The sequence below is a fragment of the Phoenix dactylifera genome, chromosome 8, assembly GCF_051530095.1.
Source record: "Phoenix dactylifera cultivar Ajwa chromosome 8, Ajwa_hap1_PhDact_Kaust_v1.1, whole genome shotgun sequence".
NCBI classification, from domain to species: Eukaryota; Viridiplantae; Streptophyta; class Magnoliopsida; order Arecales; family Arecaceae; genus Phoenix; species Phoenix dactylifera.
This window is the reverse complement of record NC_143197.1, coordinates 24,752,558-24,778,772: the sequence shown is the minus strand read 5'-3', so window position 1 is coordinate 24,778,772 and position 26,215 is coordinate 24,752,558. Positions and strand designations below refer to the sequence as shown.

Below are 26,215 nucleotides of genomic sequence, written 5' to 3'. Positions count from 1 at the left end.
AAATTACCTTCAACCAAATGAACTTACAGAAATAAATCACTTGGTTGTTTAGGGCATGCTAATAGTTTTTATATTACTAGTTGAGCCGTACAATTTTCTTATGCATAGCGTCAAGCACTGCACCGATGTGACAGTCAGAAATTGAAATGGTACATAGGAAGATCTTCGTGGACTGAGGAGGAGAGATAGATGCCAGCTTAATTTATCATTTTGGTAAAGAAAAAATGCTAAAGATCATTAACCAGATCTCCACTCAATTCACAGGTGATTGGATAAATAACAGACAGGGCCCAAATCCTCTTTTGAACATCCCTTAAAATGCTAAAGATTTATGTAAGCTTATTATTATGTCAACATTAATTGCAAACCAAAACCTTCAAAATTTTGTACATTTTCCATTATATCAATATTTATTATTCATCAGACTCACAAAGTAGTAGAGTTTTATATTAAAGTTGCTACCTCATCTAAAAAATTTATGTCTATTCATCAATATACTGCCGATTCTTTTCATTCTTGTATTCTCATGTGGCGTTATTACTCGTCGAGACTTGCAGCATAAGGGTAGAAAGTGAAGTGACAGGCAAGTCAAGATCACTTTTTGTCATCCGGCCATAAGCCCCAAAAAGTGTTATTAGACTTAAACAAATTATCATTAGCCCCCTCCACTTTTTGTCATCCGGGCTGGGGACCGGCATTGGCAGTGTTAAGCTATAAAAATAACGTACATTAAAGGCGTACAAAACTATAGCACATAAATAAATGTCCAGTAGCCATAGAAAACATTGAAACAGTACGCATAAAAGCAGGATGACGCCTAAGTCAAACGTTCTTTTCAAGGTCTGTGAAAAACTACCCACTACTAACCTATACTTTTAGGACTGGTAACAAAAAGAATGATGCCAGGCCAAAAAATCTGACGTGGACTGCAGAAGAAAAGCAACCAACATCTTTTATCCCTAATATATAAAAACTAATTGCGAGATCCAGACAAATATTCAGGTAAAAAAACACCAAAATTCAAATAGGAAGGAGAAGAAAAAAATGGTCAATCCAACCAAATGATTCATAAATTGAAGATATGATAAAACAGAACATGAACGTTGCCTTAAATTTTGTTGTAGTCCAACATCCGTACCAAGCACAAAAGCCAATTCAACATCACAAATTCAGACAGGCTCAAATCACCATAAACAAGATATTGACCATGACCATGAAAGAATGAATTACTAAATGAACTTCACACTCCAATCAACAATCCACATCACCACAAATATGAGAAAGCTCTATCAGGAGAATCCTCACACCATTTGTCTCACCTTTTCTAGTAGTGTGCAATTGTGGTGAAAATAAAACATTCTCACAAACTGGATCAGTTGTCACACTATTTTCCATAGATATACCGGCTCTCTACCATGCAGTTGGACCCCGGAACACATCAGCAATAAAGACTAAAGATGGAAAAGCATAAGCCCAAGAATGTACTATCATCACGGTTAGATTTTTCCCACCACCAATAATGCAGACGACTAGTCAAAGCCAAGAGCACTTATAAATAAAATGGATTCTGCATAACAATAAATTAAATGTGACCTACCGCAAAAATTATAAAAAGGCATATGAAGATATTCAATTTGCAACATCAGCTCATCACCAGCAAACAATGCGACAGGTTTGGTAAAAGGCAAAATTGACTAAAGGAATCACAATAATGGAAATGATCATCAAGTCAAAAAAATGTTAGCAAGGAAGAGTTCAAAAATGCCACTTGCATCACATACAAGTTCACTTATCAATGTTAGCATACACATTATTCCCAAGACCTTTCATGTCCTACAGAACTGATGTTGAATGGTGCCAAACATCAGCTAACAATTAGCCGCAAGTCTATGAAGGGGTGAAAAGGAAGCTCAACAGAGATGAGCAAATCCAAGTTACCTACATTGGTTCCCTGGTATACCAAACCCATCAACTAACTGAAAACCAACAACAACAAACCAATCTAAAAGAAGCTAAAGGTCTGTAAATAGTAACAAATATAACAAATGTCATAAGTTTGTAAGCCCCTTCAGTCGGACTGTCCCCTAAAAACCCAAATAGTAAAAGAATTTACCCTTTCAAATAAAAACACTGCCACGAAAAAAAATCATATGAACAATCCAACTATCAAATGCAATGAATCATCATCATACAAAAAAAAAAACATAATAGCCAATATAGATCCTGGAGAAAATCAAGTCCATTGAACAGATGTTCACGATATGGGTACTAAGTACCACACTGGTTTGGTACCGAAACTCAATATAGTACAGTATGGTACGGTACCATGCCATACCAACCCTCGATCTCAATACACAGAAATGCACTGACAAGCTGTAACAGACAGTATACCACAAACATTAACTAATCAAAAACAAATATTAGTAAACACACTAGAACAGTATAATATGCAATGTAATTAAGTAAACCCTTTCACTTAAGCCGGATTTTCCCATGAATAACAATCTATTCTGCAACAATGCAAACAATATATTACTAAATACACCTTGAAAACAGGGAAAAAAAGAAATTACAACTCAACTACCAAAATGTGACAGATCCCTTTCCAGAATTCATTTCTTCAGTTCCTTCACATTTGTCTCCACCGATCAAATGAAGGTTTAGGTTAGACAAACAGGAGGAAATCCTAGTTGCCAACAGAGAGATGATTCAGACTTTGCACTGAAGCTGAGGGGAAAAATAAAAAGACCTGACAAATTGTAACAGATACAAAGTCACTTTCCACAGCAAAATACATATCGATTCAGACATACCAATACCTACAAGCCAACAAAGAAGATGTTGCCCAGATAGACAACCCAAGAGGGAGGGGGTGAATTGGGTTTTTAAAATAATTTGCAACTAAAATATTTGTGGAAGACTAATTAAGACTTTAGCAAGATGATTAGTTAGTTGCTATGTGCTGTGAGTGAGATGAGAGTAAGAGAAAGGAACAAACAATCACAAACACAAGGTTTTTATAGTGGTTCGGAGCTAACCCTTGCTCCTACGTCCACTCCCCAAGTCTCACTTGGGAATTCACTATAACCCCCTGGATTACAGTCGGTTGTTTTCCAAGCTCACAACCAAACTTGTTGTTTTACGAGCTCACAACGAATTCGGTCGGTTTTCCCAGGCTCACCGACTAGAACCAACCCCGATTGTTTTCCCGGGATCACAATCGAACCCTTACACGTTGGTTTTACACTCGGCTCACCAACCAACCTCTACACCCTTGATTCAATCCCCCGATTGAACCAAGCTAAGACAATATGCTAATAATGAGGACAAACAGAAAAACAGAGCTTCTCAAAAGCAAATATACAGCAATATTAATAAAAGCAAAGTTAAGAGCCCTCAAACGCGTTTAAGTTAGAGAAGAGAAAGGGCTTCTTGAACTTCGGGTCTCCTCTTGAAATTCTGGACGACTTGAAGGCAGGAGGAGATCTCTTTCAATGTTGGGAAGATGTGGTTGGAAGGAGTTAATGGCGCTCTTCCCTCTTTTCGTTGAAAAACCACTTGCAGAGAATGAATGCTTGATCTTTTTGAATGGAATGGTAGTTCTCTGCCTTGCTACAGTCCTCTGTGGCTATTTAAGCCATCCCCCACGGAAACTAGCCGTTAGACACCTTTTTCTGCCCGTTCTGCACACTCTGCACAACCTGACAATGTGTCCGTTGGGGTCGGAGTCGACTCGCGCGATCAGGAGTCGACTCGGCTGTAGCGGGAGTCGACTCATGCTTTTCTGGAGTCGACTCGGCAACTGTTCCGGATTTGAATTAAAGTAGCTTCTTCGACTGGGAGTCGACTCGTCTTGACCCGGAGTCGACTCGCCAACTTCTGGAGCTGACTTGGCATTTTCGGAGTCGGCTCCTCACATGAAATCCGTAGATGAACTTTTCAATTTGGTCCGCTCGAGTCGACTCGACAGTCCTGGGAGTCGACTCGGCGCTCAGAGCCCGAACTCCCGATCTTCTGTCTTTTGGCTCGTCCAGTCTTGGAGTCGACTCGGACTGTTCTGGAGTCGACTCGGCTCTCAGTTTCCGAAACATGGCCTTCTGCCTTTTTGGTGTAGCGCTGCCTTGGGGTCGACTCGAGCTGTCTGGGAGTCGACTCGGCTCTCAGAGACAACAAATTGATCTTCTGTCTTTTTGGGTCGCGCTGTCTTGGAGTCGACTCGCGTATTGCGGGAGTCGACTCGAATCTCAGAGTCCGAAAACTCCTCTCTGACTTTTTGCCTTGTGTACCACTGAGAGTCGACTCTCACTTTCTTTGGAGTCGACCTGCCAACCATCGGAGTCGACTCGCGTTCCACAGGAGTCGACTCGAATCTCAGGGTCGAAAAAACGCTCTCTGACTTTTCTGTCTGTAGCTTCTTGGAGTCGACTCATACTACTCCGGAGTCGACTCGGTAAACATCGGAGTCGACTCGCGCACTTCAGGAGTCGACTCGCTGACAGGTTTTGAGTTGATGCTTTCTGCTCGTCTGTCTGTTCTCAGTCGGATTCGACTCGTAATGATCCGGAGTCGACTCGAGCCCGTGCCAGTGATTCTGATACGCTTGGAGTCGACTCGTAATACTCTGGAGTCGACTCGAGTCTCAGACTTTGGTTCAAACTGACTTCTTAACTTATTCAAAATATTATGAACCAAGTCTAGAAACACTTTAGACAAGATTTTCACTGAAACACTCAATTGAATTCATTAGTAAACAAGAGATATACTCAGATGCTTTGAGCTCATCAAAATCAAATAGGGTTATGATCAATCACTCCACAGAAGAGCAGCATAGGAACAAACATTAGAATCAAAATATAAACCAAATCCATGAAAAAAAAAGAAAAACGCCAATCACACATGATGAAATCTAGGATTTTTCAAAATTTCCCAAGTTCCAAAACTTGAGGGACCAATAACAAATTACAAAATTACATTGATAAAAGTTAATCAAGAAAATAAAACAAAGGCTTAATAGAAGTTCATTTCTTCACTCCAGTTCCGAGTATGACATTCACTGATGAAATCAAGGTTCTTATAAAGCGGATACTAACCCACAAGTAAAATTTGGGTATTTCAAACAAAGATGAAGAAAATAGACCCTGGCAGCATAACAGCTACTATGTCATTTATCGACAACTGAATTTATATCGCTTCCATGATACACCAAACAGCAAGGCATAGTGAGTGAGACAAGAGCCAAATTATACCCAAGCCCAACAGGAAGAAAATAGAACCCATTGCAAATCGCACTTCAGCACTAATCAAAATCTGCAGTACAATTGACGAATTACAAATTAGTACTGAGAAAGGCAATAAGAAACATAAACATATATAAACAATAACCACAATATAAAGGACACTCTTCCGCCTTGGGAAAATTGAGCCATAAAACGCAAGCATGTCTGCAACAGCAGAAATGATAAATTGATCTTCCATATTAACAGCTAGTATAAGGAAAAATTAGCATAACAAAATCCACTGTCAAACATAACGATTAGAAAAATCACATCACTGAACTCCAATTCTCCATAAGGTCCTCAATTCCTGGATCAGGATACCCTTCAGCAAGATAGTCCCCTGTTGCACAAGCTCTCATTCAACAACAGAATTCACAGTTACCTATCACATGAATGTTACTTTCAGGAAAAAACTAGTACAAGTGTACAACCAATCTTACAGTAAAGGTTGAGGAAACCCATTCATGTGCACCAAAAAAAAAAACAATTCATACTTCAATTCATCTATGTTATTTGAGTGATCAAGGTCCTCATCAAAGAAATGAGAAAAGTCCAACAGCAATAATTGAAATTTTGGAACATAACAGAACCAAACTCAATACAGAATATCAGCTACAAATCCACTTATCGACACAGCATCCATACCATTCCCAAAGTGCTTCAACACTCAGAACCCGTACGGCATGGAGGCAACAAGAAATAATCTAAACCCAATGGTGAATCAGAATGAATCTCATCAATGATACCAAATCAATTTTCAATGAACATCAACAGCCCACAGATACTGGTCAGACAAATAAGACCCACCAAGAATATATAAGATTTTGGAACAAGGATGAAACAAAGAAACAACACATATATCAGCCAAAAATCCACTTATCAACATAGCAGCCATATGTTCTCCAATATGTTTTTGACTCCTAAAGTAGGTGTTGCATGCAGATAGAAGACAAAGCCAAAAGATTGCCTGCCCTACGGGACATAAAAATGAAGCTCACCAAAGATAATCAAATCCATAATCTAAGCATATCCACAGCCTACAGTATACCAAAACCATCAACATTCTCAATATTGATAAGAAAACAATTAAAAAAGTTAACAGTCCATAAAATGACTACTACAGCAAATGAATGGTGTACCTAATGGACCCCCTTCCCTTCATCCAAAATGACATGTAAAACCGTGACAGCACATATAGTAGATTATTATTCTTTAATCCTTTCATATAACCCACTATATTGGAGAGCATACAATTAATACAATAATTCAACTATAAATAAGCAATCATCGTGAAAAAACATTTCCTCACACAATTCCTCCATATTGCCTTCACTGATCAAATCAAGGTTTTGTTGAAACCATGGTCTGCCAAGCTGACCCGAACTACCCAATTCGGGGCATCTCGAACTGGTGAGAAACCAAGTCAATTTGGCTTCTTGATTGGGAAACCATTCTGAACCAGCTCGAACAAAACCAAGCGGAACCGTTTGGTTTTGCTCGATTCGGAGTGGTTTAAGTCCATTTGAGGCAACATGTGACCAAAAAAGAGGGGAAAGGCCATGAGAAACCATTCTCCTCTCTATTCTTCAAAAATTGTGAAGGAAAGGTAGGTTCTGTGAGAACAAACCCATAGGACAAATTCGTGACCTACAGCTGAACAGCACAAAGAATAAATTAAAATACACACTTTCCCTTGAACAGCTAGTATAAGAGAAATTGTATAACTCCAGTATCAAAGATGAGAAACCCCCTTCATAAAAATCATATTATTATATTCCAATTCCTCCAAACTGTCTTCCATCATCAGATCAAGATGCCCTTGAGCAAGATTGTCAAATGCCGCACAAGCTCTTCTGCAACATCAGAAATAACATACTAAACAAGTACACTAAGCATAAGAGTAAAAAAAATGGAGTAGAACAAGTTCTACAATCAAGGTTAAGGAACCTCCTCCATGAAAAATACATATCATGCTCCAATCCACCCAGACTGTCTTGAGCACTCAAGGTCCCCACTGTCCCACTGGTATTTAAAACCTTGGTGATGGTCAAACAAATGAGAGGAAGTCACAAGGTTACTGGAACAACAGGAATGAATGAGAGGTTTAATAAGACTTGGAACATAGATATGAAACATAGTACAGCATATCAGCTGCAAAACAACTTATCAACATAGCATCCATCTTGTTCCCAACAGAATTGAGCCTCCATATTGCCTTCCTGATCAAAACAATATTTTGGCGAAGCAAATAGAAAGAATTATTAAGATATCAACCCAAAGGAATAAAACCAACTAGTGAAAAAAAAAGGGTAATCAGGACCATAAAGGTATCAAACAATAAGTACAACATAAACAAGGACAAACTCTTCCATATGGGCAAAACTCTGTCTTACAGCACAAGCTCATCTGCAACAGAACAAATAATAAATTTACTTTCATGATTCCACATGAACATCTACTGTAGGGAAAAGCTAGTACAACAAACTTTTCATATCAAGGTACCCATAAGCAAGATTATCCCATGATGCCCAAGATCTTCTGCAACAGCGGAAGTACAAACTGACCTATCACATGAACTCTACGTGTAAGAAGAAAAATTAATAAAACCAATTCTAAGTCTAGGTTGAGGAACTCCATGAATGAAAAAGCATATCATACTCCAATTCACCCAGACTACATTAAGCATTCAAGTTACTGGTCAAACAAATGAGAGGAAAACATCAATGCAATAGGAATGAATGAAATTTTGGAACACAGATGAAACTAAGAAACTTGATACAGCAAATCAGTTGCAAGTATTTTAATTAGCAATTCACTGGTTCTAGTGAAACAACTGTAAGAATCAATAAGCTAATAACCCAACACATATGATTAACAGTATGGAATAAAGATGAAATTAGAATAATGTGCATCAAATATTAACTCATATATCCACTGTTGGATTCATTTTGTTTCCAACATGCACCAAGTAGGACTCCCATGGAGTGGGAGACTAGGGCCTAAACCATGAAAATGTGACTGTTTACAAGTAACTGAATCCAGACTTTTACAGAATTTGAACAAATGTGCATCGAGAATTAAGTCCTGCTGGATTCATTTTGTTTCCAAGATGCACCAGCACTACAAGGAGTCAAACATTAGGGCCTACATGAAAATGAAATTGGTTACAGGATAATTTTACAGAATTTGCCTTGATCAATAAGGAATATATTCTCTTATTTCGTGTTGAACCAGCATTGATAAACAGTCAAATAAGAAGACAGAAGTCAACAAACAATAGCCACAATATAAACAGTAAGGCAAATTGCTTCCCATAACATAAGATCTGCAAAAGCAACAAATATAACAGCTTAAATTATCACATCAACAACAGTCCAATTCCCATATCTCAAATGACCGAATCAGGGTACTGGTGAAACGAACTGGAGAAAACAATTAAACCACTAACCAAAAGGAATTATTGGCACCTTAAAACAAATTTAACCCACAGATACCTCAATTACATGTAAAAGCTACAAGATCACTAATCGACAGTGTCATTCAACACGCACCAGGATGTACTGTATCCTACAATCTGTCAGAGATGAAAAGATGACCAGAGATAGCGTATTAGAAGATAATAAAGCTCATTAAAAACAAACCAAATCAGAATTCTCCGGATTTGACCGAATCCAAAACATGAACTAACTAATTATAAAGCAGATTCAACAAAAGGCAATAAGGAAGACAATGTTTCATAAACAATAGCCACAAATATAAAGAATGGCTTAACTAAGTGGGTCCCTAGATCCCTTAAGCAAGACTATTTCAAACACTACAAGCCCTTCAACAGAGATAATAAATTAATGTTTCACATTACTCCTCGCACAGGTCAAAGAATTAAAATTTGCCAAACAGCTACAACTGAAAGTTCGGGTAATCCCATAAGCTGTTAAAATGAGGGCATGATTAGATGGAGGAATAATTCCACAAACCAACTGAAATACAAACATCCCTCAAATACTAGATAACAGTGAAAACAAGACATAACTGTATTATAAGAAAAGTGATTATAAAGAACCTTGAAGGAGTTACCATAGATTAAGATTGGCAGTTGATGATGTTATTAAACATATACCAAGTATAGCATCTCCATAAGAGGAAATCTGATAGCAAAAACAACAGATGTGATGGGCCTTATGGTGGATAAAATTCATGAAATGTTGAGTAATAGGTGAACTACAACCAAAAAGTGAGATCTTACTAATCCCAAAGCTATCAACTGGAAGAAGCAACATCAACAGACCATAAGATCAACCTGCAAACCACTACCATTAGCTTGTTATGAACATGGTCATGACTAGATGCAACGAATTTGCAAATAAAAAAAAAAAGAAATAAAAATTCGCAAACTTTCTATTTACCACACGAGCAAATATAGGTACAAGTACACAACCAAGACTTTCAGAGAACCAACCAAAAAGCCAAGAGCAGGTTATCTCAGACAAGACCCTAGTCATTGAATAACAGCAAACAATTAGGATAAAGGAGGAAGCAAATGATATCTAAAGGAAGAAATAACCTTGATTTTCAGGCCCTCAGCAATTGCCAAGCTCAAGCTCTTGCAAATATGACAAAAAAAACACAATAATAATTCACATCTAGCCCACAGAATATGAATAATTTCATGTACCAGAGCAGTCGCTCTGTCAGCAAATCATCTCTGCTTTTTGCTCTACGCAGTCGGCCAGTAGACTGAGTAGCAACAAGAATGGTGAAAAAGATGGTGGATGAGTCCCATATAATAGATAATCAGAACCTGAAATACCTTGTATCTCTGGAGCCATCCAACAACTCCAACCCGTCGAACATGATGTTCATTATATCCTTACAAGTACTACAGCAAAAGCAGCAAAGACCCAATAACACAAACGAACAAATGAATAAGACATTTATAGCTTCATAATTGCTCCTCTAAATGCTCTGAATCATGAAAAGCGAACACAATCAATTCGTCAGTTTGATACTGGTAAAACGAGGTGAATTGAGCAGTATAACCTGAAGTAACAACGGAATAAAGAGCAGAGGAAATATATCCTAAGAAGCCACAGAAGATGACTAAAGATCAGAAGAAACTATTATGTCCCCACAGTGCTTGCCAACAGTATATGATAGCTCTGATCAGGTAGTGCAATTTGTTGCCACAACAAATCCTACCGCAACCAGACAGAAGGATTTCAACAAACACAAGAAGTGGAAAAAATCATCTCACTGATCACATATTGCTTCTCTGAATCAAACCAATTGATCAAATCTCATTATCTGAACAAAATGAAAATAATCAAAGGAAAAGAAACCCCCTTCAAAACAAAACCAATGTGGACACCTGCTTTAACATCATCTCTTTGAGTTGAATTACTTGGAAAACAAGGGCAGCCTTCTCAAAAATTGGAACCTAGAGAAACCATCAAGAATCAAAAACCATGATTAGATTAAGCATCAAAATTAGAAATCACTGTCACACTGCACAATAATATTTTCATCATGTTTCAAACCAACTAATCAAACCACCATGTAATAAAGAAACCCCCTTCACAAGAACTTCCGGCCTCTAAATCATGCCTCTGATGTCCAACATCAGAATATGGAAACCAAAATAACACCGACTTAGAATCAGGAACATTCTCCGAAACATAGAAACTGCTTCCATGATGATTTCACACTGAAAATATTATTAAAACAAATACTGAAAACTTGTAACCCCAGCACCAGTGCTTCAACCGAATGCAAGAAAATCATGAAGTAAATCTGAACTCGGACTGTCAGATTGGCGATACTCAAAAATCCAATCAGAATACACCACAGCTGATTCCTGCAGATTAACGATGGAGCACCCCCAATACCAGAAGAAAGAAACCTGAACCACTTGGATTCTTTTTTAGGAAAAAAAGGAAACTAAACCACAAGAGACCAGATTCAATCGTCAAATCCTCAAACAAGAACAAACAGCTCAAAATTCTGCGAACCCTAAAAACCAAGTCGCAAAAAATTCCTTAATTACTGCAAATCTTTAACTTAAATTCATCCTCTGAATCATGCCTATCTTGTCCAACACTGTAAGATGGAATCTATAGGAACATTGAATTGGCATCAGGAACATCTCTTTTGAGACATCCAGAAACCACTAATCAGGCTGCAAAATAATGCTTGTGTGATGCTTTCAAACTAAAAATAGAAATATTAAAATGAATACCAAAAACTGTAATACTGGCAGCAGGAAAATCATAAGCAAGTCTGAACTCATACTGTCGGATTGGAAATATTCAAAAGCGATTAAAATACATTGCAACAAATACGTGTAGATTAACAAAAGAGCACTCCCAGATCCAACCAAAAAAAAAAACTCAATCCACTGGAATTCTTTTCAAAAAGAAAAAAGTCACATGAAACCAGATTCGATTGCCAAGTCAAAAAGACTACTGCAAATCTTCAAGAAACTCACTACCTTATTAAATGCAAATCTTCTAGAAATCTACATCCACTTGCAAGCAACAATAGAGTAAAACCATCAATAATCTTTATCTGATAATGAAATTAAGAAGCCAACAGTAATGTAAATAATTAAAATATAATGAAATCGCATAAGCCAGTGAGCCCCTTCCATTCATCGGCTGAAATGTCACCTATAGTACTACCGCCAAGGTTCGCTGTACCGGTCGGTACCAGTCGGTACCGAGCGTACCGTACCCGTACCGATGGGTACTGGTATCGGTACACCAATGTCGGTACGGTCGGTACCGAGCGTACGGTACCGTACCGACACTCGGTACGCCTATACTAGTGCGGCACCGGTACGGGGTTCGGTACCGGTACGGCGAACCTTGACTACCGCCATCATCAACAGTTGCTTCATTCCTTGGATTCCCCCATGGTGGCTTCACTGATCAAATCAAATTTCTGGTGAAGCAAAAGAGAGAAATACTGACCCATATCAAAAGTTACTCACTCACTCAGCAATAGCAGCTAAAATGTAACAGCTACTAAGTCACTCAGCAGTAGCAGAATATATATCAATTCCCATACACACCAATGCATGAAAAATCACCGCTTTACTTGGACTGCTCCATTCTGCCTTCACTGATCAAATCACTTTTCTGGTAAGGCAAATGACAGGATTGCCAAAGATAACAAAATATTTAAGTAATTGGAACAAGTATGAAAAAAACAGGCCCAGAATAAGGGTAGCAGCTACTATTATATCAGTTCTAAGACACGCCATAGCCTACGAAATATAGTTTCATGATTATCAAGACAAGCAATATAGTGCAAATCCAACAGGAAAAAAATGAAGCCCATTACAAATCATAATCCAGCATTTTCCAAAATATACCAAGGGACCAGATACATTAAGAGAACACAAGCTAATAATGGAAAAAGGTGATTATTAGGTACACAAATGCACGTAAACAATGACTAGGATTTAAAGGACAAACTCTGCTCTTCGCCTTGGAAAAATTGCATGCTGCAACATAAGCACAAATCAATCTTCCATGTGAATAGTTTGTGTAGGAAAAAAAATATCGCAAACTCCCAAAGCGAACCCTCTTAATATAAAATAACAACATTACACTCCAGTCTTTCATATAGTCTTCAAGATCAAGATACCCTGAGAATGATTGTTTCCCTGTTGCACAAGCTTTTCTGCAACAACAGAAATAACAAGTTATCTTATCACACAAACTCTAAGTATCAGGGAAAATGACTATAACTGATTCTACAATCAAGGCTGAGGACAACGCCAGTGAAAAAGGTCATATCATACTCCAATTTGTGCGTACATCCTATAACGATCAAGAAGCGGGTCAATGAAATGAGAGATGATCACCAGGTTACTAGATCAATAAGAATGAGTGATATTCTTGAACCAAGAGATATCAGCTACAAAGCCACTTAACAAAATAGCCTCCATATCATATGCTTTCGCTCCTAAAGAACTGGCACTGCATGAAGATGAATACGAGCTAGAAGATAGCTTCAACACTATGAAATAAAAAAAAGGATCATCAAAGATAACCAAATCCAAAATCTACTTACCTCCATAGCCTATAGTATACAAAAACCATCAATAATCCCATTATCTATTTTACTATATAACACCAACTCCCTTAATATCTCAATGCATGAGGTGTGTCAGACCATCAATGTTTCCCCACCCATGTTCCATGTTTGCGTTTTCCCTTCAGTGCGGCTGTTACCAACAAGATCAAAAAGTCCGAGTCCTTCCTCATCAAAAAATAATGTGCATCCCATATGCCGCATCCTTGATAAACAAGCAATCAAGAAAGCAGGTCAGTTTCATCAGGTTATTTCCAGTCTAGTCTAGAATCAACACCAAACGAAGCTTCATCTTAACAACTACGTACACCGTAACTAATGGGTAGCCCTTACCGTCTTTCTACAATCTCCGATTGGAAATCCCTCATTACATTAGAACTGCACCTCAACAGCGAAAGACTTATGTCATTCTCCCTCTGCCTCATGAAGCTTTTCACACTCACTCCATGCATTTTAACCAGCTCACTAACGTTGCCATTTCAGACAAGGAATTTGGTTTGACATCTCCCTAGTTTGCTCGGCTGAACGAACAGGTCTAAATGGGTGGTAAGCCCGAAATGTCACCCAAAACAGAATCCATTCTGTGATGGAAATACTAATAAATTATTCTTCAACTCTGTAATGTAACACTGTAGATAGAGCGAGAAACATAGCACAATCAAATTCATATGTAAAACAACCTATCGCCCTGGACGCCCGTTTACTAGGAAGATAAGAATCAAAAAGGATTGAACTACTAACTCATTACTCAGAGGTGAATCATATAACACCAAAAGCTGTGGTATCTTGTGGACCTAACCCTCACAACATAAACTGAAAGATGCAAACCCTTCTCTTCAAAGTGGATCAAGAAAATTTCTTTCTTAATAACTCCCCCATGTTGCCTTCGCTGATCAAAATGAGGTGCTCTGAAAAGCAAATAACAGGGTTGCTAAGATAATAACACAAAACAAAAACCTCGGTACTGAGAATAAAGTTTCACAGATTCTAAATTAAGATTGCAAATGGAAATTAGGAACACAAAGGTATATAAATAAGAACTATGATATTAGAAACAGACCTTTTCAGAAGGGCAAATTTGTAATCTACAGCACAAACTCGGCAACAGAACAAATAATAAATTAACCTCCACAGTTTGAACAGGTAGTGCAGGAAAGAATAGAAATATTAACTCCGCTATCAAAGATGACAAACCCCCTTTATCATTTCATTCCTCCAAACTATTTTCCATTATCAGATCAAGAGTACCTTTGAGCAAGAATGCCCCAAATGCACAAGCTCTTCTGCAACGCTCATGAGGTTGAAGAACCCCCTACATAAAAAACAAAACATACCTTCTCTCATCCCCCCAAAATGTCTCGTGCGCTCAAGGAAGTCAAACAAATGGGAGAAGCTAACCAGGTCACTAATGCAACAGGGATGAATGAGATCGTGGAAAATAGATGAAACTAAGAAACTTGATATAGCATATCAGCTGCAAACCCAACATAGTAATGTGTTATTTCCAACATGCTGGACTCCTAAAGAATTTGTGGAAGCAAGAAAGCACCATCATGGAAAACACTTTCTTAATCCCAGTTAATCATACTTTCAGTGTTTAGAACAAAGATTGACAAATTATAAATTAATCTTGAAAATGGCCAACTATAAATATGGACAAACCCTTCTACATGGGCAAAATCATAACCTGCAGCAGAAGTTACCGCCACAGCACAAACCATATAGTAACTTTCACCATTCCCCATAAACAGCTAGTATAGGAAAAAGTAGTATAATACCTCCACTATCAAAGATGAGAAACCCCCTTAATAAAAAATCATATCACTATGATCCATTTCCTTCGAACTGTCTTCCATTATCAGGTAAAGATGCCCTTGAGCAAGATCGCCTGATGTTGTACAAGCTCTTCTGCGACATCAGAAATAACAAACCTATGACGTGAACTTTAAGTTCGAGAAAAAAATAGAAATATTATCGATTCTATAATAAAGGTTGAGGAACACCCTCCATCAAAAGAGCATATCATGATCCAATCCCCCAAGCTATCTTGAGAACCGATGGTTCTGGTCAAACAAATGAGAGAACATCACCAGGTCATTAATAACACAAATGACATTTCTGGAACATAGATATGAAACTCGATACAGCATATAAAAAGCAGATCCACTTATCGATATCTTCACTGTCATGCCCCACATGCTGTGACCCCTAGATTATCAGTGGAAGTTAGGAACCTCGTCATGAAAAATCCTTTCTTAACCCTAATCCTCTAGTATTGCCTTCACTGATCAAATCAAGGTTCTGGTGAAGCAAATAAAAAGATTTCTAAAATACTAACCCAAATTGCTAAGATACTAATCAAAAGAAACACCTATTAAAAAAAAGGTAATTAGGAACATAAAGGCATCAAATACTAACTATGATATAAATAAGGGTGAACCCTTCCATATTGGCAAATATGGGGAAAAATTGTATCCTGCAGCACAAGCTAATCTGCAACAGCACAAATAATAAATTAACCTTCATGGTTCCACATGAACAGCTACTGCACAAAAAAGCTAGCATAATGAGCTCCCCGAACATGGATTAGAAATTCTATTCATTAAAAAAAAATCACAGCATTACACTCCATTTCCTCTAAACTTTCTTCAATTATCAGACCAAGATACCCTTCAGCAAGATTGTCCCATGTTGCAAAAGCTCTTCTGCAACATCACAAATAACAAACTAAGAAAGACATGAACTAAAAGCATAAGGGGAAAAAAAAATACTACGATCAATTCAATAATCAAAGGGAGGAAACCCCTCATGAAAAAACAAATATACTCCAATGCAGCCATAGCATATTGAGAACTCACAGTGCTGGTCAAACAAATGAGAGAATCCCCAGGTTACTAATGCAACAGGAAATCATGAAACAACTGCCAACATCAATCACAAAATGATAAACTGCATGAGATTAACCAAGAAATCAAGATTATGCGAAACTGACCCGAACTACCCAATTCGGGGCATCTCGAACTGGTGAGAAACCAAGTCAATTTGGCCTCTTGATTAGGAAACCATTGTGAACCAGCTCAAACTAAACCAAGCGGAACCATTAGGTTTTGCTCGGTTCGGAGTGGTTTAAGTCCATTTGAGGCAACATTTGACCAAAAAAGAGAGGAAAGGCCATGAGATACCATTCTCCTCTCTATTCTTCAAAAATTATGAAGGAAAGGTAGGTTCTGTGAGAACAAACCCTTAGGGCAAATTCGTGACCTACAGCTGAACAGCACAAAGAATAAATTAACAATACACACTTTCCCTTGAACAGCTAATATAAGAGAAAATGTATAACTCCAGTATCAAAGATGAGAAACCCCCTTCATAAAAATCATATCATTATATTCCAATTCCTCCAAACTGTCTTCCATCATCAGATCAAGATGCCCTTGAGCGACATTGTCAAATGTCGCACAAGCTCTTCTGCAACATCCGAAATAACATACTAAACAAGTATCAAAGCATAAGAGTAAAAAAAATGTAGTAGAACAAGTTCTACAATCAAGGTTGAGGAACCCCTCCATGAAAAATACATATCATGCTCCAATCCACCCAGACTGTCTTGAGCACTCGAGGTCCCCACCGTCCCACCGGTATTTAAAACCTTGGTACTGGTCAAACAAATGAGAGGAAGTCACAAGGTTACTGGAACAACAGGAATGAATGAGGTTTAATAAGACTTTGGAACATAGATGTGAAACTTAGTACAGCATATCAGCTGCAAAACAACTTATCAACATAGCATCCATCTTGTTCCCAACAGAAGTGAGTCTCCATATTGCCTTCCTGATCAAAACAATATTCTGGTGAAGCAAATAGAAAGAATTATTAAGATATCAACCCAAAGGAATAAAACCAACTAGTGAAAAAAAAGGGTAATCAGGAACATAAAGGTATCAGTATCAAAGAAGGAAAGGTAGGTTATGTGAGAACAAACCCTTAGGGCAAATTCGTGACCTACAGCTGAACAGCACAAAGAATAAATTAAAAATACACGCTTTCCCTTGAACAGCTAGTATAAGAGAAATTGTATAACTCCAGTATCAAAGATGAGAAACCTCCTTCATAAAAATCATATCACTATATTTCAATTCCTGCAAATTGTCTTCCATCATCAGATCAAGATGCCCTTGAGCAAGATTGTCAAATGCCGCACAAGATCTTCTGCAACATCGGAAATAACATACTAAACAAGTACTCTAAGCATAAGAGTAAAAAAAACGTAGTAGAACAAGTTCTACAATCAAGGTTGAGGAGCCCCCTCCATGAAAAATACATATCATGCTCCAATCCACCCAGACTGTCTTGAGCACTCAAGGTCCCCACTGTCCCACCAGTATTTAAAACCTTGGTACTGGTCAAACAAATGAGAGGAAGTCACAAGGTTACTAGAACCACAGGAATGAATGAGAGGTTTAATAAGACTTTGGAACATAGATATGAAACTTAGTACAGCATATCACCCGCAAAACAACTTATCAACATAGCATCCATCTTGTTCCCAACAGAAGTGAGTCTCCATATTGCCTTCCTGATCAAAACAATATTCTGGTGAAGCAAATAGAAAGAAATATTAAAATATCAACCCAAAGGAATAAAACCAACTAGTGAAAAAAAAAGGGTAATCAGGAACATAAAGGTATCAAACAATAAGTACAACATAAACAAGGACAAACCCTTCCATATGGGCAAAACTCTGTCTCACAGCACAAAATCATCTGCAACAGAACAAATAATAAATTAACTTTCATGATTCCACATGAACAGCTACTGTAGGGAAAGGCTAGTACAACAAACTTTTCATATCAAGATACCCATAAGCAAGATTATCCCATGATGCCCAAGATCTTCTGCAATAGCGGAAGTACAAACTGACCTATCACATGAACTCTAGGTGTAAGGAGAAAAATTAATAAAACCAATTCTAAGTCTAGGTTGAGGAACTCCATGAATGAAAAAGCGTATCATACTCCAATTCACCCAGACTACATTAAACATTCAAGTTACTGGTCAAACAAATGAGAGGAAAACATCAATGCAATAGGAATGAATGAGATTTTGGAACACAGATGAAACTAAGAAACTTGATACAGCAAATCAGCTGCAAGTATTTTAATTAGCAACCTTGTCCATCACCTAGATGTTCTCTTACAGCACAAGCTCTTCTGCAATAACAGAAATAATTAACCTTATAAACAACATGGTTAGAGAAAAATTAATAAAACCAAATAGTGAGGAAACCCTACAAATTGCCTTCACTGGTTCTAGTGAAACAAATGTAAGAATCAATAAGCTAATAACCCAACACATATGATTAACAGTATGGAACAAAGATGAAATTAGAATAATGTGCATCAAATATTAACTCATTTATCCACTGTTGGATTCATTTTGTTTCCAACATGCACCAAGTAGGACTCCCATGGAGTCAGAGACTAGGGCCTAAACAATGAAAATGAGACTGTTTACAAGTAACTGAGTCCAGAATTTTACAGAATTTGAACAAATGTGCATCGAGAATTAAGTCCTGCTGGATTCATTTAGTTTCCAAGACGCACCAGCACTACAAGGAGTCAAACATTAGGGCCTACATGAAAATGAAACTGGTTCCAGGATAACTTTACAGAAGTTGCCTTGATCCCTAAGGAACACATTCTCTTATTTCGTGTTGAACCAGCATTGATAAACAGTCAATTAAGAAGACAGAAGTCAATAAACAATAGCCACAATATAAACAGTAATGCAAATTGCTTCCCATAACATAAGATCTGCAAAAGCAACAAATATAACAGCTTAACCTTATCACATCAACAACAGTCCAATTCCCCATATGTCAAATGACCGAATCAGGGTACTGGTGAAACGAACTGGAGAAAACAATTAAACCACTAACCAAAAGAAATTATTGGCACCTTAAAACAAATTTAACCCACAGATACCTCAATTACATGTAAAAGCTACAAAATCACTAATCGACAGTGTCATTCAAAACGCACCCAGGATGTACTGAATCCTACAATCTGTCAGATATGAAAAAATGACCAGAGATAGCGTATTAGAAGATAATAAAGCTCCTTAAAAACAAACCAAATCAGAATTCTCCGGATTTGACCGAATCCAAAACATGAACTAACTAATTATAAAGCAGATTCAACAAAAGGCAATAAAGAAGACAATGTTTAATAAACAATAGCCGCAAATATAAAGAATGGTTTAACTTAGTGGGTCCCTAGATCCCTTAAGCAAGACTATTTCAAACACTACCAGCCCTTCAACAGAGATAATAAATTAATGTTTCACATTACTCCTCGCACAGGTCAAAGAATTAAAATTTGCCAAACAGCTACAACTGAAAGTTCGGGTAATCGCATAAGCTGTTAAAATGAGGGCATGATTAGATGGAGGAATAATTCCACAAACCAACTGAAATACAAACATCCCTCAAATACTAGATAACAGTGAAAACAAGACATATATGTACGATAAGAAAAGTGATTATAAAGAACCTTGAAGGAGTTACCATAGATTAAGATTGGCAGTTGATGATGCTATTAAACATATACCAAGTATAGCATCTCCACAAGAGGAAATCTGATAACAAAAACAACAGATGTGATGGGCCTTATGGTGGACAAAATTGATGAAATGTTGAGTAACAGGTGAACTACAACCAAAAATTGAGATCTTACTACTCCCAAAGCTATCAACTGGAAGAAGCAACGTCAACAGACTATAAGATCAACCTGCAAACCACTACCATTAGCTCGTTATGAACATGGTCATGACTAGATGCAACGAATTTGCAATTAAAAAAAAGAAATAAAAATTCGTAAACTTTATATTTACCATACGAGCAAATATAGGGACAAGTACACAACCAAGACTTTCGGAGAACCAACCAAAAAGCCAAGAGCAGGTTATCTCAGACAGGACCCTAATCATTGAATAACAGCAAACAATTAGGATAAAGGAGGAAGCAAATGATATCTAAAGGAAGAAATAACCCTGATTTTCTGGCCCTCAGCAATTGCCAAGCTCAAGCTCTTGAAAATACGACAAAAAAAACACAACAATAGTTCACATCTTACCCACGGAATATGAATAATTTGAAGTACCAAAGTAGTCGCTCTCTCAGCAAATCATCTCTGCTTTTTTGCTCAAAGCAGTTGACCAGTGGACTGATTAGCAACAAGAATGGTGAAAGAGATGGTGGATGAGTCCCATATAATAGATAATCAGAACATGAAATACATTGTATCTCTGGAGCCTTCCAACAACTCCAACCCGTCGAACATGATGTTCATTATATCCTTACAAATACTACAGCAAAAGCAGCAAACACTCAATAACACAAATGAACAAATGAATAAGACATTTATAGCTTCATAATTGCTCCTCTAAATGCTCTGAATCATGAAAAGCGAACACAATCAATTCGTCAGTTGATCCTAAATGATCAGATGATTAGAGTACTTGAGAAACCCAATCTTGAATTCAGCCAAGACAAGTATAGAGTACGAGCAAATATAGGGACAAGTACACAACCAGGACTTTCGGAGAACCAACCAAAAAGCCAAGAGCAGGTTATCTCAGACAGGACCCTAGTCATCGAATAACAGCAAACAATTAGGATAAAGGAGGAAGCAAATGACATCTAAAGGAAGAAATGGCCCTGATTTTCCGGCCCTCAGCAATTGCCAAGCTCAAGCTCTTGCAAATACGACAAAAAAACACAATAATAATGCACATCTAGCCCGCAAAATATGAATAATTTCAAGTACCAAAGTAGTCGCCCTGTCAGCAAATCATCTCTGTTTTTTGCTCTAAGCAGTCGTCCAATAGACTGAGTAGGAACAAGAATGGTGAAAGAGATGGTGTATGAGTCCCATATAATAGATAAACAGAACCTGAAATACCTTGTATCTCTGGAGCCATCCAACAACTCCAACCCGTTCGAACATGATATTCATCAGATCCTTACAATACTACAGCAAAAGCAGCAAACACTCAATAACACAAACGAACAAATGAATAAGACATTTATAGCTTCATAATTGCTCCTCTAAATGCTCTGAATCATGAAAAGCGAACACAATTAATTCGTCAGTTGATCCTAAATGATCACATAATTAGAGTACATGAGAAACCCAATCTTGAATTCCAGCCTCTGCATCATATTTCATAAATCCATCATTAAGTAATCACTTGACACTGGTAAAACGAGGTGAATTGAGCAGTATAACCTGGAGTAACAACGGAATAAAGAGCAGAGGAAATATATCCTAAGAAGCCACAGAAGATGACTAAAGATCAGAAGAAACTATCATGTCGCCACAGTGCTTGCAAACAGTATATGATAGCTCTGATCAGGTAGTGCCATTTGTTGCCACAACAAATCCTACCGCAACCAAATAGAAGGATTTCAACAAACACAAGAAGTGGAAAAAATCATCTCACTGATCACATATTGCTTCTCTGAATCAAACCAATTGATCAAATCACATTATCTGAACAAAATGAAATAATCAAAGGAAAAGAAACCCCCTTCAAAACAATACCAATGCGGACGCCTGCTTTAACATCATCTCTTTTGAGTTGAATTACTTGGAAAACAAGGGCAGCCTTCTCAAAAATTGGAACCTAGAGAAACCATCAAGAATCAAAAACCATGATTAGATTAAGCATCAAAATTAGAAATCACTGTCACACTGCACAATAATATTTTCATCATGTTTCAAACCACCATGTAATATAGAAACCCCCTTCATAAGAACTTCCGGCCTCTAAATCATGCCTCTGATGTCCAACATCAGAATATGGAAACCAAAATAACACCGACTTAGAATCATGAACATTCTCCGAAACATAGAAACTGCTTCCATGATGATTTCACACTGAAAATATTATTAATACAAATACTGAAAACTCGTAACCCCAGCACCAGTGCTTCAACCGAATACAAGAAAATCATGAAGTAAATCTGAACTCGGACTGACAGATTGCTGATACTCAAAAATCCAATCAGAATACACCACAGCTAATTCCTGCAGATTAACGATGGAGCACCCCCAATACCAGAAGAAAGAAACCTGAACCACTTGGATTCTTTTTTAGGAAAAAAAGGAAACTAAATCACAAGAGACCAGATTCAATCGTCAAATCCTCAAATAAGAACAAACAGCTCATAATTCTGCGAACCCTAAAAACCAAGTCGCAAAAAATTCCTTAATTACCGCAAATCTTCAACTTGAATTTCAGCCTCTGAATCATGCCTATCTTGTCCAACACCGTAAGATGGAATCTAAAGTAACATTGAATTGGCATCAGGAACATCTTTTTTAAAACATCCCGACACCACTAATCAGGCTGCAAAATAATGCTTGTGTGATGCTTTCAAACCTCGGTACAAAGAATAAAGATTGACAGATTCTAAATTAAGATTGCAAATGGAACTTAGGAACACAAAGGTATATAAATAAGAACTATGATATTAGAAACAAACCCTTCCAGAACGGTAAATTTGTAATTTACAGCACAAACCCTGCAACAGAACAAATAATAAATTAACTCCACAGTTTGAACAGCTAGTGCAGGAGAAATATTAACTCCACTATCAAAGATGACAAACCCACTTAATCATTTCATTCCTCCAAATTATTTTTCATTATCAGATCAATAGTACCTTTGAGCAAGAATGCCCCAAATGCACAAGCTCTTCTGCAACGCTAATGAGGTTGAAGAACCCCCTACATAAAAAAGAAACATACCTTCTCTCATCCACCCAAAAATGTCTCGAGCGCTCAAGGAAGTCAAACAAATGGGAGAAGCTCACCAGGTCACTAATGCAACAGGGATGAATGAGATCGTGGAAAATAGATGAAACTAAGAAACTTGATACAGCATATCAGCAGCAAAACCACTTACCAACATAGTATGTGTTATTTCCAACATGCTTGACTCCTAAAGAATTTGTGAAAGCAAGTAAGCACCATCATGGAAAACCCTTTCTTAATCCCAGTTAATCATACTTTCAGTGCTTAAAACAAAGATTGACAAATTATAAATTAATCTTGAAAATGGCCAACTATAAATATGGACAAACCCTTCTACATAGGCAAAATCACAACCTGCAGCAGAAGTTACTGCCACAACACAAACCATATAGTAACTTTCACCATTCCCCATCAACAGCTAGTATAGGAAAAAGTAATATAATACCTCCACTATCAAAGATGAGAAACCCCCTTAATAAAAAATCATAACACTATGATCCATTTCCTTCGAACTGTCTTCCATTATTAGGTAAAGATGCCCTTGAGCAAGATCACCTGATGTTGTACAAGCTCTTCTGCGACATCAGAAATAACAAACCTATGACGTGAACTTTAAGTTTGAGAAAAAAATAGAAATATTAACAATTCTATAATAAAGGTTGAGGAACACCCTCCATCAAAAAAGCATATCATGATCCAATCCCCCAAGCTATCTTGAGAGCCGATGGTTCTGGTCAAACAAATGAGAGAATATCACCAGGTCATTAATAACACAAATGACATTTCTGGAACACAGATATGAAACTCGATACAGCATATAAAAAGCAGATCCACTTATCGAGATCATCACTTTCATGCCCCACATGCTGTAACCCCAAGATTATCAGTGGAAGTCAGGAACCCTTGTCATGAAAAATCCTTTCTTAACCCTAATCCTCTAGTATTGCCTTCACTGATCAAATCAAGGTTCTGGTGAAGCAAATAAAAAGATTTCTAAAATACTAACCCAAATTGCTAAGATACTAACCCAAAAGAAACCCCAATTGAGAAAAAAAAGGTAATTAGGAGCATAAAGGCATCAAATACTAACTATGATATAAATAAGGGTGAACCCTTCCATATTGGCAAATATGGGGCAAAATTGTATCCTGCAACACAAGCTAATCTGCAACAGCACAAATAATAAATTAACCTTCATGGTTCCACATGAACAGCTACTGCACAAAAAAGCTAGCATAATGAACTCCACTATCATGGATTAGAAACTCTATTCATTAAAAAAAAATCATAGCATTACACTCCATTTCCTCTAAACTTTCTTCAATTATCAGACCAAGATACTCTTCAGCAAGATTGTCCCATGTTGCAAAAGCTCTTCTGCAACATCACAAATAACAAACTAAGAAAGACATGAACTAAAAGCATAAGGGGAAAAAAATAGTACGATCAATTCAATAATCAAAGGGAGAAAACCACTCATGAAAATACAAATATACTCCAATGCAGCCATAGCATATTGAGAACTCACAGTGCTGGTCAAACAAATGAGAGAATCCCCAGGTTACTAATGCAACAGGAAATCAAGATTATGCCAGACCTAGATAAGCACTCAATATAAAAGGGATCACCATCGGAAGTACAGTAGGAGATGCAGTATATCAAATTTATCACCGACAAACCAAAACTTGTTTGGAGGGACTATAGGAAACACGAGAGCACAAAGCACCTAATGAATCAAAAAGATGAGCCAATAATAGCACCCAAGAATGAAGACGAACTGTGAATGCACTTGGAGGGTGGACGAGAGTCCTACAAAATCAATATACAAGGAAAAAATTAGTCCTCCTAACCAATAATTAAAACCTTGAAGTACCTTGTATCTAGGGAGGCATCAAATGACCCAGCCCTGCGAAGATGATGTCCACCACATCCTTCCAAATGCTACAGTAACAACAGCAGTAATAACCACACTCAACAACACAAACAACCAAAAGACTAGGACATCTTTTACTTCTATTTGCAGCGTAAGATTGCAACTCTAACTCTAAATGCTCTGGATCATGAAAAGCAAATGCACTAAATTATTTTGTCAATAACCCTGACTGATCAAAATGATGAAATTACACTATAATCAAAATATGAATTGGTGAGGAAATCCCATATGAGATCCAATGTTCTCCGGCCTCTGCATGTCCATTAAGTAATGACTTGGTATTCCGGTAAACCAAGCTAAACCAGTCAGCAATATAACCTCAAGTAACAACCAAATAAGCAGCAGGAAGAGTAGATTCTGAGAAGCCTCGATAGAAATATCATGTTGCCACAATGCTTGACATGTGAAGTGACAACATGCAAAGGAAATGGAATTTATCATTCTATCAAACCAGTATATGATAGCTCCGATTAGGTAAAAGGATCAGTGCAATTTGACACTTCAACGATACAACTGCAACCAAACAAAAGGATTCCATAAAAAATAGGAGGTTAAAAAAAATCATCGCTCTGATCACATCTTGCTTCTCAGAATCGAACCAATTATTCAAATCACAATATACGACAAACGATAATACTTGAAAGGAAAAGGTACCCCCTCGAAAAGAAGCAATCAGAACCCCTGCCTCTACATCATCTCTTTTGTTTGAATTCGATAACAAGGGCATCCCTCTCATGATGGAACCTAAAGCAATCATCAAGAATCAAGAACCATGAAACATCAGAAGTCGTCGTTCCCTGCACAATAATATATTCATCATATCCATGTAATAGAGAAACCCCCTGAAGTCAATCTGAATTCCGACCTCTAAATCATGCCTCTCTGGTGACATCGAGTATGAAACCTGAAGTAACATTGAATCGGGATCAAGAACTATCGGTATTATAAACACCAGAAACCATCATCTAGCTACAAAATAATGCTGCCGCGATGCTTTCAAACTGACCATGATATATTGAAAAAAACACTAAAAGCTCATAATCCTGCAACAGTTCTTCAACCAAATACAAGGAAATCCGGAACTCATACTGTCG

General features: G+C 37.5%; 1 long non-coding RNA gene across 1 annotated transcript; it reads left to right on the top strand.

The window, feature by feature from the left end:
- The first annotated feature begins 671 nt into the window (after nucleotides 1-671).
- On the top strand, nucleotides 672-25,738 carry LOC149753048 (uncharacterized). Its single transcript, XR_016396252.1, has 2 exons — nucleotides 672-2,840; nucleotides 4,824-25,738. It is a non-coding gene; the product is annotated as an uncharacterized LOC149753048 (long non-coding RNA).
- The last annotated feature ends 477 nt before the right edge of the window (nucleotides 25,739-26,215 follow it).